Raw genomic sequence first — 14,308 nt, 5'->3', positions numbered from 1 at the left:
ACAGCTTAAAGTGTCATTTAAAGGCTTAACTAGGTTAATTAGGTTAATTAGGCAGGTCAGGGTAATTAGGCAAATTATTGTATAATGATGGTTTGTTCTGTAGGCTTTTAAAAAAATTGCTTAAAGGGGTTAATAATTTTGACCTTAAAATGGTGCTTAAAAAATTAAAAACTGCTTTTATTCTAGCCGAAATAAAACAAATAAGACTTTCTCCAGAAGAAAAAATATTAACAGACATACTGTGGAAATTTCCTTGCTCTGTTAAACATCATTTGGGAAATATGTAAAAAAGAAAAAAAATTCAAAGGTGGGCTAATCATTCTGACTTCAACTGTATATAAACACTAACTTTCCTGGTTAATATATTTCTAAAAGAGCTTTTGACATAAAATTAACCCAGATTTTAGTAAAAACCCAAACACACAAAAAACAATTGTGTAACAACAATGTAATGACACATGGATAAAGTACTTAAATGTATTTAATATTTTGTATAAAAATGCTTTTTAGTCATGACAACATCAAGAAGCTTCTTGTCTGGAGAATGGATTTGCAAGCATTGCTGTTTGTTTTGTTTTGTCTATGAACTCTGATCTTTACTTCTTATTTGGGACCGAGCACCTTATTAGAATTGTCCTTCTGAAATTGCTCCTCTTCTCCTTCTCCTCCTCCTCCTCCAGAATGAATTGCATTTTTGAGGGTCTAAACAACTCACAAAGTTTTGCATGCTCCTGAAGTTGTGAAAATTTACTATTGTTGTGGATTTCGGAAATGGGTGTGGCAAAATGACTCGACAGCGCCACCTGTGCACATTTAAAGAAGTGGTCCCTAAGCTAAATTTCACGCACACATATGAAAAGTGGCACACATGTCAAACATGCCAATACCTACAAAAAAGTGTCTTCGAGCGAAATCACAAACCCAACAGGAAGTCGGATATTTTTATCTTCCTCAGTTTTTGCCTTTTCCAGATGTTATACTTGAACAAACTCCTAGGGAATTTATCAGGTCAACACCAAATTGGCTCATGTCAACTAAAGGCCTAGAGTTTTCATCTAGAGTTTTCGTCAAAGGGCATGTCCGTGACAGCCTCTCAAACTATGTTTCCGCCACGAAACAGGAAGTTGTTATAACTCAGGCATACATTGCCTGATCTGCCTCAAAATTCACACGTTTGATAGCTGTCCTGACCTGGACACGTTTACATGCCAATATCCAGTTACAGTCCAGTTACACCCGGTTGCGAGGTCCCTTTCATCACAGCTTTAAGCTTACTATTAGATGCAGGTCAGGTGATTGGCTCTGCCGGCTGTGTTTGGGATAATGGTCTTGCTGAAATGCCCATCCTGCTTTCATCTTCACCCTCATGGTAATGTAGATGTTGGACTGAAGCAGCTAATATTCATTTACACTGACAAAGAGCCGGATTGTTTTCTAACTACTGAGAGATTTCAGCTGCTGTCTGGGCATTCCATGCCTTTTTACACCTCCCTTCATGTGTTCAATACTTTTTCCCTGTATCATTTCATTTCATTACACAACTTAAATTCTAAACTAATTAATTTTGTTTTCTTTGTAATTATGGATTACTTTAATTGTTACTGACTTCTGGTAAAAACGTAATGTCAACAGCACCTTTAGAAATATGCTTTTTAGAAGGAAATGGTGGGAAAAATGGTGACTTGTCCAATACTTAATTGACTGATCTACATAAATCAATGAAATTTCAAAAAAGACAAACTAATAACTTATTATTATTATTATTATTATTATTATTATTATTATTAATGAAACTTTACTCAAAATAACAACACACGGTTACCCTGATTAAGGCAGCTCTCTGCCGAAACGTGTATTATTTTTTTAAAGATTAGCCATGTGAATAAAGGCTTTTTAATATCTTTTCCACATCTTTCGAGTGCCTTGGGCTGATTTTTGCTGTTTATTCTGATGAATCCCGTGCCCAAAGACCACCGACACGCTATTTGAGCTACCCCACAGCACTTTTTGATTGATTTTGGTTAAAAACATATTACTGTTTAGCTTATATTAATGAAACTTTACTCCAAAATTGTCCCATATTTCTGTTGAACGTTATGTTTGGAAATGTAAACTAGAAATACAAGCTTTGGCCAGTTCTGTTCTGCTTTAAAAAAATATTATATTTATAATATTTATATTTATATTTTATATTTTTCTGATTGATTTTAATTTGTATATATTTCATGTTAGTACTGTTTATCTCACCTAATAATAATTATTATTGTAATAGTTCTCAATTTGTATTTTTAGCATTATTATTATTTAAATTGACAGCTTGTTGAACTTCATCTAGCTTCATCTTTAGCCAAAGTTTGAAGACCCAGAATTTCAGATGGGGTCAGATTTGCTTTTTTGTATTGCGTTTGTGCAGGGGTTTTGAGTAAACCATTAACTAAGAACTTTCCAGCGCAGAGTAATGCTGTAAAATCATACAACAGAGCTTTATATAAAACCCAGTAAAAGAGAGCCTGCTCATATTACCATGATGTTTTTGAGTAAAGTTCTGCAGCTCTGCACTCCACTGAGACTCTGATTTATCACTGAACATCATCAAGCACGCATCATTTCCCCCCATGTGTCGTTGTTGGTTCTGCAAGAGAGAAATAGGTGCGCGGTGGTGAAGAGACTGTGGGTGTATATGTAAACATACAGAGGGCAATGAATGTGTGGCTTGTGGGATTATTAAGCTGTCTACAGTGACGACACGTTAAGCACCACAACACTACAGGGAACTCTGATCCTTTTTAAATCCTTCCATTGACGCTATAGACGATGACGCAGAAACCCCTTTGAAAGACATCGTTTTTCCAGCCACTGTTCTGTGCTTCGTAGTTTAAATGCAATTTACTGTTCATTTAAGCAACAATCCACAATTTAGAAGACTTACATGTTTTCATTTTTATGTCATTATACTAATATCTGCATGAAAGTACAAAGTTTTAGGGGCGTAAAAAGTCTGTGTCTACATAAACTAGTGTATAATTATTACAGTAAATTTAACCATAATACTAAAGAGTTCCTATACAGTCATCGAAAGCTGTAAATAATGGGAGATGTTTTTTTTAAATTGTGACTTCTGTGCTTGAGAAATTCTGATTGCTGTCTTATAAATACTTTAATTAAATAAACATCCTTCATACGACAGCAATCTGACTATTTCAATCATTGAAAATTTGCCATTATTCACAGCTTTTTAATGAAGAGTGTTACTCCCCTCGAGATGAAACAAAGGCTCAAGTCGTTTTGATTTTAACAGACATTTATTCGGATGCGAGTCTGTAGTTTGTCTTGTACATTCTAGCCTTGCACTCCTTTATGTCCCAATAATGCCGTCAGAACTACGAAAAGAAATACATAAACTTAAATTAACCCTTTAAAGGTGATGTTGCACATATTGAACAACATACATACAACCAAAAGATAAAGTGCACATTTAACATGTAAAGAAATACGCTTAATTGGCTAATTATACATTAACATACGGACACATAATCATACATGTTCACATCCGTTAACACTATACGACACATACCTCATTGGCCTCTCTAACTCAAGAGGAATAAACTTGAGGGGTAGCAGTTTCTCTTTAACAAACTTCTTTGTACTTCTTAATCCTTAATCGGTGTTATTAGCACAGCACCTCGTGGCTGTTCTACTTGTAGTGCATCGGAAGAATATCTTGATTGCAACAATGAAATAATTCCAAAGCTAAACATAACAAGAAAAGGTTCCCCCCTCCCCTTTATAGTTTTAGTTAAATAACTTTAAATGAATTAACATGAATTAACAACAAATGTACATTACTTATTTATTCTAATGATTACTCTGAACATTTTAACTATTTATTGACCTTTTAACTGTAAAGTGTATATTTATAGAGTGTAATATATAAGAATTGCTTCTGACGGCAGCTACAAAGAGTAAATCAAAATTAACTCAAGTTTTAACTGCACTGCAAAAAAATGCTTTTCTTACTTTGAAGTTTTGCCTTGTTTCTAGTCCAAATATCAAAATTTTTAAATCAAGAAGCATTTTCTTCCTAAATACCAGAAGCAAGGCAAAAACTCGAAGTAAGAAAAGAAGAAAAGCATTTTTTTTGCAGTGCAGTTAAAATTTAGATTTAAATTTTGATTTATTTTACTCCATCAAAACGCTGTAAATAATGGGCAATTATTTTAATGTCAAATGATTTCAGTGCTTGGAAAAGTCAGATTGCTGTCTTATAAAGGATCTTAATAATATTTTCTTTTTTTCAGACTACTATTATGTGAGTTTTTCCTTAAAACAAGCTAAATAATCTACAAGTGGGGTAAGCAAAATCTTCTTTTGACGTAAGCATTGACAGGTTATTTTGCTTTTCTTTTTCAGGAAAAACTCATTTAATTTTGACATAATTTCGTAAAACAAGACAATATGTTTTGCTTGTCTAGAAAATGCTTCAAGAATTTTTAGATATTTGGCCTAGAAACAACAAAAAATCTAAGTCTGGTTTATTTATGTGGTGGTTTATTTAAAAACTAATTTCAAGAGGATCACTTGCTAATGGTTGACCACAGCTGGTCCTGCATTAGTTAACACATGATGCATCAGATGATTACTAACTCACTATAAATAACCAGAGTTTCTTACCTCGGTTCCACCCCTTCTCCTCCTTCCTTTTCCGAGAGGTTAGCACTGTTGCCTCACAGCAAGAATATCACTGGTTCAAGTCCTTAGTTCACACGTTGTCCCTGTGCTCGCGTGGGTTTCCCCTGGGTCCCCAGGTTTCCTCCCACCACCCAAAGACATGCGACATAAGTGAATTGACTAAACCATAGATGAGCTCTTAAGGCAGCAATATATCTCTCTATAGCAATTCCTAACTTGTCATTAGCCATAATCTTGCAAATTCATGGAAATCGGTTAAAAGCTTTGAGAAATTATTGTTTTTTTATATTAATTTCTTACCAATTCTTGATATTTTGAGTATTTCCAAATTTAATTTGAATGTTTGAATCGCCTCACAGCAAGAAGGTTGCTGGTTCGAACCCCGGCTGGGTCAGTTGGCATTTCTTTGTGGAGTTTGCATGTTCTCCCCGTGTTTGCGTGGGTTTCCTCAAGGTGCTCCGGCTTCACCTACAGCCCAAAGACTTGCGCTATAGGTAAATTGAATAAACTAAATTGGCCGTAGTGTATGAGTGTTTCCCAGTGTTGGGTTGCGGCTGGAAGGGCATCCGCTGCGTAAAACATGTGCCAGATAAGTTGGTGGTTCATTCCGCTGTGGCGACCCCAGATTAATAAAGGGACTAAGCCGAAAAGAAAATGAGTGAATGAATGAATTTGATTGTTTTATTTATTTTTTTGTAAAGCAGATCTATGCGTCATTTTACTTTCAGTTTTAGATGTTATAGTACCAAGTTCTAATAAATTCAAATAAAATTAAAAAAAATATTTTACTGGCGGATAGCTAATATACACGTGTGTGTTATTTCAGTTAACATGTATTTCATATATATTTCCCATGTTTTAGTTAGGCGGCATGGCGGCTCAGTGGTTAAAAATATTACCTCACAGCAAGAAGGTCGCTGGTTTGAGTCCCGGCTGTGCCAGTTAGCCTTTCTGTCTGGAGTTTGCATGTTCTGCACGTGTTGGCGTGGGTTTCCTCCAGGTGCTCCGGTTTCCTCCACAGTCTAAATACATGCGCTATAGATGAATTGGATAAATTAAATTGGCCATAGTGTATGTGTGTGAATGTGAGAGTGTATGGGTGTTTCCCAGTACTGGGTTGCATCTGGAAGGGCATCCACTTTGTAAAACATATGCTGAATAAGTTGGCGGTTCATTCTGCTGTGGCGACCCCTGATGAATAAAGGGACTAAGCCGAAGGAAAATGAATGAATATGTTAGTTAACTTTAATATCCATAAACTATCCTATTTCAGTCATCATCTAATAATCATCTATTCATTTGACTAAAATATCACTAAATAAGAATGGTCTAAAATTATATAATTTTACAATACATTTTCTTTCAAGATTTTATTACATTATAGAAAATATTTAATCCTTCTTTTTTGTTAGTTTTATATAGATTTATAGTTTTGAGCCAGATGTTTATTTAATATAATCATTTAATATTTTTCTGTTTTAAATATTTCCCAAATAATGTTTAACAGAGCAAGGAAATTTTCACAGTATGTCTGATAATATTTTTTCTTCTGGAGAAAGTCTTATTTGTTTTATTTTGGCTAGAATAAAAGCAGTTTACATTTTTTATGAACCATTTTAAGGTCAAAATTATTAGCCCCTTCAAGCTGATTTTTTTTCAACTGTCTACAGAGTAAACCATCGTTATACAATAACTTGCCTAATTACCCTAACCTGCCAGTTATCCTAATTAACCTAGTAAAGCCTTTAAATGTCACTTTAATCTTGAAAAATATCTAGTAAAATACTATTTACTGTCATCATGGCAAAGATAAAATAAATCAGAAATGAGTTATTAAAACTCTTATGTTTAGAAATGTGTTGAAAAATAAATAAATAGGGGGGGCTAATAATTCAGGGGGGCTAATAATTCTGACTTCAGCTATAACCATATATATATATATATATATATATATATATATATATATATATATATATATATATATTTATAATTTTTTTCATTTTTTTTTTCTCCATACATGCTATGCTTAAATGATCATTAGTCAGGACACACAACTAGATCACACTGGCGTTCATCCAAACCAAACGCACGTCTGTCCCACTCTTTACGCGTCAACTCCACATTTAGGTCAGGGATTCCACCATCTGCAAAGCCTCAGATGATGAAAGCAGGTAAGTGAATCGTCCTGACCATGTGCTTCTCTGTCCTGGCAGGATCAGCCACCTGGCGCTGTCTGTCTGCAGAACACAGGCCACAACCAGCCTTTTAAAACTCTAAGCCTGTTTTTATGCTCTGTGTTTTATGCGGCTCTGCCTTTGCATATAAACATGATATTTTGTGTCAGGGCTTCTTGCTACAGAGCATTGCTTGAAAATGTTGCATGCATTTCATATCCAGGAGCAGTGTTGGGTGTAGTTATTCATTCATTTATTCATTTTCTTTTCTGCTTAGTCCCTTTATTAATCTGCGATCGCAACAGCGGAATGAACCGCCAACTTATCCAGCATATGTTTTATGCAGTGGATGCCCTTCCAGCCGCAACCCAACACTGGCAAACACTCAAACACTCAAACACTGCAACCCATCTCTGGGAAATGGATGTATTAGTACAAAAATATTTCAGCTGTTTTGTAAAAATTGATTAAAATATCCAGAGTATACATTTTGCAGAACAAAAGAAAGAACCTTTATTAAGACAAATGCATACGCTTGAAAAAGAAATTGACGGAGAACCTGGCAATATGAGATATGAATTCACATAAGCATGAAAAATATCTGAATAGCAATATAAAAAGTGTTTGCCTGATTTCTTATATTTTTACATGTTTGTCACACTTTAATGTTTCAGATCATCAAACAAATGTAAATATTAGTCAAAGATAACACAAGTAAACACACCATGCATGAAATGAAGGTTTTTATCATTAAGGGAAAACAAAATACAAAACTGCAAAGCCCTGTGTTAAACCTAAAAAAAATGTTTGAGCTTGAACTGCCTTTTTAAGTTTATGCCACATCATCTCAATTGGATTCAGGTCAGGACTTTGACCTGGCCACTCCAAAGTCTTCATTTTGTTATTCTTCAGCAATTCAGAGCTGTATTTGTTGGTGTTCTTTAGATCATTGTTCTACTAAAGAATCCAAGTTCGCTTTAGCTTGAGGTCGCTAACAAATTATTCTTAACGATATTTTGGTACGCAGCAGAATTCACAGCAAGTCTTCTGGGTCCTGAAGCAGAAAAACAGCCCCAGACCATCAAACTACATTTTACTGTGTTTTTTCTGAAATGTGGTGTTATTTTTATGCTACACATGGGACACACACCTGATGTTCAGCTTTTGTCTTGTCAGTCCACACAGTATTCTGCCAAAATTCTTGGGGATCATTAAAATGTTTTCTAACGGGGAAACACTTTTTCACACAGGGTGTTTTAGATTTGTTTTCCCTTAATATTAAAAACCTTAATTAAAAAAATGAATTTAGAGTTTACTTGTTTTTTTGAGTAATATATATATAATATTATATTTGTTTGGGGAGTTTAAAGATTTAAAGTGTGACAAACATGCAGAAACAATTAGAAATTGGTAAGGGGCAAACACTTTTTCACACTAATATATATACTCAAATGGGTGGATTTAACCAATAAGCAAGGTAAGTGGCCGTTTAGGGCCCCAGGAAATCTGGGTGGCCCACAATAAATATCTAGAAGTATAAATTATACCTTTAAACTATATATAACATTGTTTTCTACCATATTTTGTATGGCGAGAGTTAAACAAATACAATTTTAATGTAATTAAATATTATTCAATCAAATATAATATTATCTTAATAATGTAATGTTATGTAATAATAATAATAATAATAATAATAATAATACAAAATAAAATATCCATCATGGAGCAGTCCAACAGTTGTAAATTCGTTTTAAGAAAACTAATCCTTTAAAATGTAGAAATTGCATTAACGTAAAATATCAAAAAGAGGACTGAGCGATTAAAAAAAAACATACAGCAATATAAATAAATATTAAATAAAAGTGTAATAATAAAAGGGGTATAAAAATAAAAGGGTTCATTTCAGGGCTTGGGCCCTATGGCTGGAATTGCTTAGGGCCCCAAAATCACTAAATCCGCCCCTGTACACAAATATATATTGTTATTCAGATATATTGCATAATAACAATTATAAATCATTTAAAAAATATAAATATTCAACAAAAGAAGGTTAGATTTGTGGAATACTTGCACATGCTTAAGAAATAATGAAATGTTCTACACTCTAAAAAATATTGTTTAGACCAAACAAAAAACTCAACTAGTTTCAAGAAGTTTTTTATTTACATTTAAAATAAATCCAGTGTTATGTACTCATCACCATCATTATATGTGCAAGTTTTCAAGTTCTCAAATAAATTAAGTAGCTGAAATTGTTTAATTTCTTGTATGTTTTTAAATTTACTGTTCATTCAGTTGCTTGTAAGAAACACATTCAACAACAACATTTTTGTTTTCCAGTCATTTTTTATTTATTTTCAGTATTTTACAAAACAAAAATGTGTACTGTCCCATATAAACAGTATGAAAAATAACAAACAACATCAGTGTGTGGACTTAAAAATACAAAACAACATAAAGTGCAATATAAAGAGCAAAATCTACTCTGAAATAAGTAGAGACTTCAGAAAATAATGTTCTTAAGACACATTACTTTTGTACTGTGGTTCAGTCCATCAAGTTCAAGAAACTTCACAAGCATATTTAAGTTCCTTAACTTCCGTCTTGTGGTTCAATTACCAAGTAGACTGATCACCGACGATGGCAATTGTCATCCCTTGCCTTTCAAGGTCCTCCTCTTATTGTAGTGTATTCTTGTAAAGCGAGAAAAACACTTTTTAGAGTCAAAAAACACTGCTAACTTCAACTGTATTTACAAGTAGTGAACACTCTAGTGGAATGGAGAAAATTGATTTGGAAAATAAATAAAACTCAGATATCTCATCTTAAAATGTCCTTTGTGCCAAACAGTTTGGTTAAAATTTGTCCGGACTTCTTCTTCCTTGTTCAGAGGGGGAGGAGCTTTAAAATCCAGAACTCCATTTGTTTGAAAAAATTGAGTTATCAACCCAATTTTTTGGGTTGCGACAAGTTAAATATTGTTTCAAACTAATTGACAGAAATATATACATTTAAATTAGCCGCATTTTGTCAACTACAATAATTACGTATTAAACGAAAACATAATAAACTTTAAACAATCATGTAATAAACTATTAACGAAAACGTAATAAACTTTAAACGATCATGTAATAAACTATTAACGAAAACGTAGTAAACTATTAATGAAAACGTAATAAACTATTTACGAAAACATAATAAACTATTAATGAAAACGTAATAAACTATTAACGAAAATGTAATAAACTATTAATGAAAACGTAATAAACTTTAAACGATCATGTAATAAACTATTAACGAAAACGTAACAAACTATTAATGAAAACGTAATAAACTATTAACGAAAACGTAATAAACTTTAAACGATCATGTAATAAACTATTAACAAAAACGTAATAAACTATTAATGAAAACGTAATAAACTATTTACGAAAACGTAATAAACTATTAATGAAAACGTAATAAACTATTAACAAAAATATAATAAACTATTAACGAAAACATAATAAACTATTAATGAAAACGTAATAAACTATTAACGAAAACGTAATAAACTATTAACGAAAACGTAATAAACTTTAAACGATCATGTAATAAACTATTAACAAAAACGTAATAAACTATTAATGAAAACGTAATAAACTATTAATGAAAACGTAATAAACTATTAACAAAAATGTAATAAACTATTAACAAAAACGTAATAAACTATTAATGAAAACGTAATAAACTATTAACGAAAACGTAATAAACTTTAAACAATCATGTAATAAACTATTAACGAAAACGTAATAAACTATTAACGAAAACATAATAAACTATTAATGAAAACTTTATAAAATTATTCTGACAACCTAAAAGTTTTAATCTAATCAGCAATTTAGAACTTTTAAGTTACAACAATGTATTAAACTATGCAGTGGTAACACCTCTTGAGTTATTTTTTAGAGTGTAAATGTATGAAATATGGTGTCATTTTATACATATATTGCTTAGAATTTAAGTGTTTTAAAGCATAAATTTATATATTTAACTCGAATTTAAAGAATTAAGAGTTTAATTTTGATTGAGTTGAGATTTATGTGGATTTTTAATATTCATGTAATTAAATGATTGAGTAACCTTTCGAATTAATAGAAAATACATGCTGATGCAAATTCAGTCATCATAATTATAAATAGAAGACATATAACCAGTAGTCCAGATATATAACCAGTAGCCTTCAATATATATTATTTTATATTCATCCGAAAAAAGAAACTTTAAAGGTTTGGAACCACATAGGGTGAGTAAATGGTGTACATTTTCATTTCTGAGTGAACGGTCCCTTAAATAGGACGAGCTGCATGGATCAACGCAGTCATTGCTTATGTAAATATGAACACCATTCTTTTTTTTAAATGCAGACTAACAAAAGCAGGCCCAGTATGAATAATGGATGTCAATGTGTTTTAATTGAACGCGAATTAGCAACTGAATGGAGAACAGATGGTACAGACACAAGCCCATTCAATCATACAAGACATTTTTTCTGTGAATAATGTTTTACTTAGTTGTCATGACCCTATTCCTTCCTTGATTCTCATTTTCTCATTTACTTTTTTTTCATTGATTATATTTTCAAATAATACACATGAGGATTGTCATGCACATTCCAAAAAAATCTTTATTTTATTTGTCCTAAAACTGAGAGCTTACTCGTATATAATAAATGCAAAAAATATTAATTTAGACATTACATCAAAATATCTATCTATCTATCTATCTATCTATCTATCTATCTATCTATCTATCTATCTATCTATCTATCTATCTATCTATCTATCTATCTATCTATCTATCTATCTATCTATCTATCTATCTATCTATCTATCTATCTGTGTATCTGTCTGTCTGTCTGTCTGCCTGCCTGCCTGCCTGCCTATCATTTAGTTATTTTTTTGCATATATTTTTGTACAATTTATTATCCATTCATTCTCATTTTAGCAATGCAAGTTTTTAGTAATTTGAAATATAATACAATCCACTTATTTTTAATGTACAGGTTTTTCTTTCAGGTCATTTTCATTTTTTCATTGAATATATTACAAAAATCAATTCACTTGGATTCTGGTAGCTTTTTCTATATGAATAAAGCTACTTTAACTTTGAATCAATATATATATATATATATATATATATATATATATATATATATATATATATATATATATATATATATATATATATATATATATATATATATATATTTTGTTGGAATAATTCCATGTGTGTTTAATAAAGAAGGTCAGAAGAGGGTTTTCTTTCATTTCAAAAATATTAGTAATTTATTGGAAACAAATGAATAATTTGATTCACAGAACTCTGTTATCCTCAATCAGTGGTGTAAATTAACTAATTACAAATACTATAATTACTGTAATTGAGTAGTCACTACTTTATTTTTTCTTGTTTTATGGTGATTAGAAAAATCAGTCCTGTGTTTCCTCTCCAATCAAATCGCACATAGAAGATAAATCACATCATAATGAACAACCTCAAGACATGGGCGATTATAAATGCAGCAAAGCATTAAAAGTGTCCAAGAAGATGTCCAAAATCTTTACACGCATTGACCCAGGGACTGTTTAGATGCATGTCACTGATGAGAAGATGACGGATGTTTACTGTATGATGACTGAAATGGCCCTAAACACTCAGCAGGCAAAAGATGTCAACATGACGTCAGATTGACGTTGTACCCCATCGTCATGGGGATGTTGCATTTTGTTTGGAAATGAAAATCGGTTTGACGTCAGAACTAATGGCAAAAGGGGATTCTAAAACAATTTGGAATCAACTGAAAAAAGTTGTTGGACAGGATACAAAAAACAAAAAGATGTTGGAAATTATGATAGATGGTCATATTACAAATAACGCCTCCAAAATCGCAGATGTCTAAAATATTTTTTTTATTAACTCTGTTTCAATATGGTCCCATACTGTCCATCAAAAAAATTCTGATGTGTTTCCTATAAATAGTTCAGAGCTAATTTTCAGCATAGGCAATATCACAGGATCTGAAGCCTTACATGCAATAAAATCCCTTAAACCCTAGAACTAAAGATATATTTGGCATAGATGCTCTTATGTTTAAAGAACTTAGTTCTACACTATTAACTCCAATAACCAAACTCCTCAATCTCTCCACTTCTGAGGCAATATTTCCATGTGTATGGAAGTCATCAGCTGTCATTCCAATTTATAAAAACGAGGATCCTCTGTCACTTTCCAATTACAGACCAATCAGTATTATTCCCACTGTGTCTAAAGTTGCAGAGAAACTCATTGCCAAACAATCAATTAAACATCTGAACACAACTTCCTTTTCTCTTCATCCAATGCAATTCGGTTTCAGAGCTTAACACTCCACAGAGACTGCGAACTGTTTTTGCATAGAAAATATTAAGCGTTTATTGGATAAAGGTGGTGCAGTTGGTGCTGTGTTTCTTGAACTGAAAAAAAGCTTTTGACACTGTCAGTCATAAAATATTATTTTATTTTTATTATAAAATATTATTACGTTACCACTATGACATCTATCAGATGTTGGATTTTGGTTGTCATACCTGCCAAATAAATGTCAATATCTGACATCAATATGACGTTGGTTTAAGATATTGGTTTGATGTTGGATTTTGGTAAGTTTCTAACAACCTAACACTGACCAAATATCAACGTCATTTGACGTCATTATTGGACATCAAAATAACGTTGTCCTTAGACGCTGGCTGGACATTGAGTTTTGGTCACCTGACGTCAAAAACTTAAATCTAACCTAATATTAACGTCTTATGACATTGTGTGCCTGCTGGGCAATAACTAAATGCACTACAGTATGTTTCGTTTATGCACACATCCACAAATTACAAGTAAATGCATCAGCTTTTTACAGCGAAATACTCACTACTCACTACTCTTGAGTACTTTTAATAGGGCTACTTTTTACTCATACTTTGATTGATTTTTACAACAGGTACTTTTACTCTACTTGCACTACATTTTTAGGCAAGTAATGGTACTTTTACTTAAGTATGATTTTTCAGTACACTGTCCTCAATGCAATGCAAGAATTACATTCAGGAGGTGCGCAAAAACTTTCATTTCCTGACTCCAACTTTTATAGGCAGCTGATATTAACAGGCGGAGTTTAGTGAAATTCGTCACTTGTCAATCATTCTCCAGTCCTCCATTGGCAGCACCCATACATACGTCCTCTTTTTTTCTACAAATTCTCTGCACAATATTAAAAGCGTAAGACTTTCTCAACTGCACATATTCTGTGTTCAGTTTCAACCCATCTCTGCTCACAGAAGGTTTCGCTGCAAAGCTCAAGTTAATTTTAGACAATCAGGCCTTTACATTTCTATCAGCTTCATGTACTCCTGCAAAAATGCTTCAT

The sequence above is a fragment of the Danio aesculapii genome, chromosome 5, assembly GCF_903798145.1.
Source record: "Danio aesculapii chromosome 5, fDanAes4.1, whole genome shotgun sequence".
Lineage (NCBI taxonomy): Eukaryota > Metazoa > Chordata > Actinopteri > Cypriniformes > Danionidae > Danio > Danio aesculapii.
Note: the sequence above shows the minus strand (reverse complement) of the source record.